Below are 2311 nucleotides of genomic sequence, written 5' to 3' on the forward strand. Positions count from 1 at the left end.
GTAAATCCTTATGGAAGTTGACAGCCTTATCTTGTTCCTGGGGTGTAGCTGTTGAGTTTGGACCCCTAACCTTGCAGTTAAACACCCCAACATCTAACCATGTCACTAGGACTTCTTATTTGTTCCACCAGGGACCCCTAATAAAATGTTGTTAGTGCCATCGAGTGAGTGCCAACTCAGCACTCTATCTACAACAGAAACAAAGTTTAATGTTTATTTAAATGTAGATATCTTAAATTATATAACGAGTAGCTAAAATGTCTGTTTTAAGAAGCACACCAGCCTGTGTGATCTAAGGATTGTAAATAATAAAATCCATACCCAAAGGAGGGAATGGTATGAGTTTAAATTGTGTACAGCTGGTTTGCAGAAGGCTGTGGATGACAGTGGAAGCCCAAAATCCATTTACAGGGTCAACACATAGATTAAGCCTCTGGTAAATCCCCTCTGACTATGGTCCAGAGATATGAGTAGCCTTGTTATCAAACAGCATTAGAAAGTCGATTATGGCAGATGTAGCTAAGTTAGTGTAATGTCTTATCACTTGATCTCCCTTTTGACCTATTTTAAAGTTGTTTCAGTTTAAAAGAAAAACAAAGTGGAAGGGAAATACGCATGAATTAAGTCTCTGGTGAATCCCTCTGACCACAGGCCAAAGATGTGAGTAGCCTTGGTGTCATGCAGAAAGCATTAGAAAGTGGATTATTGCAGATGCAGTTAGGTTAAAATTTAGTACCTTATTATTTGATTTCCTTTATAATTCCTTATTTTAAATTTGTTCTAATTTTTAATGTTTTCTCCCTTTCTGATTGAGGTTTTTATGTTTCACTTTGTTTTTGCTGCTAGTGGTTTGGGTTTTGTTTTTCTTTCATATTTTTCTGTATAAGAAATCCAAGCTATGGAAATCTATAGAGACAGTAACTGGATTAATGGTTCCTTGGCGGTGTGGCAGGGGAGATGGGGAGCTAATAATGATGAGTACAAGAATGAAGAAAATGTTTTAAAACTGATTGTGGTGATGATTGCACAACTCTTCCTGATGTGATTGGACTGTTTAATTGTATGATGGGTGAATTACATGCCAATAAAACTAGTTCCTAAATGTCTGTTTATCCTGTATTCCTTTGATTCTAAAAGCAATATAACCACATAGCCAAACTTGAAAGAAGAACGGAGGCAGAGATGCAAGATTTGGTTTCAGTTTTTATTTTGACCCAAACACCAAGGGCTAAATTTTGTTTTGTTTTGTTTTTTAATGTGGCTGCTTAAGAAATAAAACATCTGCAGGGGGGGGGGGGGCGATGAGGAGCTGATACCAAGGGCTTAAGTAAAAAGCAAATGTGTTGAGAATGATGAGGGCAACCAATGTACAAATGTGCTCGACACAATGGATGGATGGATGGATTGTGATAAGCGTTGTGAGCCCCCAATAAAATGATTTTTTTTTTTAAAGAAAGAAAACATCTTCCTTTCATCAACCAAGTTGCAGATCCTAAGCTCCACTGATAGCAGGATGCACCAATGCCAGAGGCCTCTTGATGGGATGCACTGGGGACACATCACAAAAGCTCATGAGCAGCCATCTAAGGTGTAATGATTAGTCTCTCTGGAGGAAAGAAGGATAAACATTTAAAGGCACATGGAAACATTTTATCCAAAAGCCCCCCAAACATCAGCCTCCACAACCCCGAGACCAGATGAACTGGAGGGTGCCCGGCGATCACTACAACCTGTCTGCTCTGAAAAGGATTGCTTTAGAAGGTTCTGGATAGAGTGGGAGAAAAATGTGGACCCAAACTCAGAATCATAAAAGAAACCAGGCTTCCTCATCAGAGAGAGACAAGAGCCACGGGAAAGATTCGAAAGGGCACAAGGAGGGCAGGGAGCTTCTGTTCATGAGGGAGGAAGACGTCAGAAAAGGAGGGTGAGAAAGTTTACACACCTTAAAGAATGTCGTCAACTGCACTGGACTGTGCGTGTCATAATAGTTGAATGATGTAGGCTCTGGTTCACGTTTCAACGACTGTAAAAAGGGTGGGGGGGCAAGAAATGCCTCAAACAGGAATCTATAAAAATTTAAATTAAAAATAACAGAAAACTACCTTTGGAGTAGTGTTACCCATGATGCACATGGGGGGTCACCATGAGTTGGAATCCATTCCAAAGCAACTAACAGCATCCCATCTAACCTTCCCTCACCTCACTCTTCATTTTCAGCTGTTCATTTCATGTTGTTGTGTATGAGGCTTTGTTGTTTCCCCCCCAGAATCTTGAGAGGAAAGCGGTACCTTTCTTAGCACATCGTAAGTGG

This window comes from Echinops telfairi, unplaced genomic scaffold (genome assembly GCF_000313985.2).
Source record: "Echinops telfairi isolate 266 unplaced genomic scaffold, ASM31398v2 ScPeMD7_29;HRSCAF=101, whole genome shotgun sequence".
NCBI classification, from domain to species: Eukaryota; Metazoa; Chordata; class Mammalia; order Afrosoricida; family Tenrecidae; genus Echinops; species Echinops telfairi.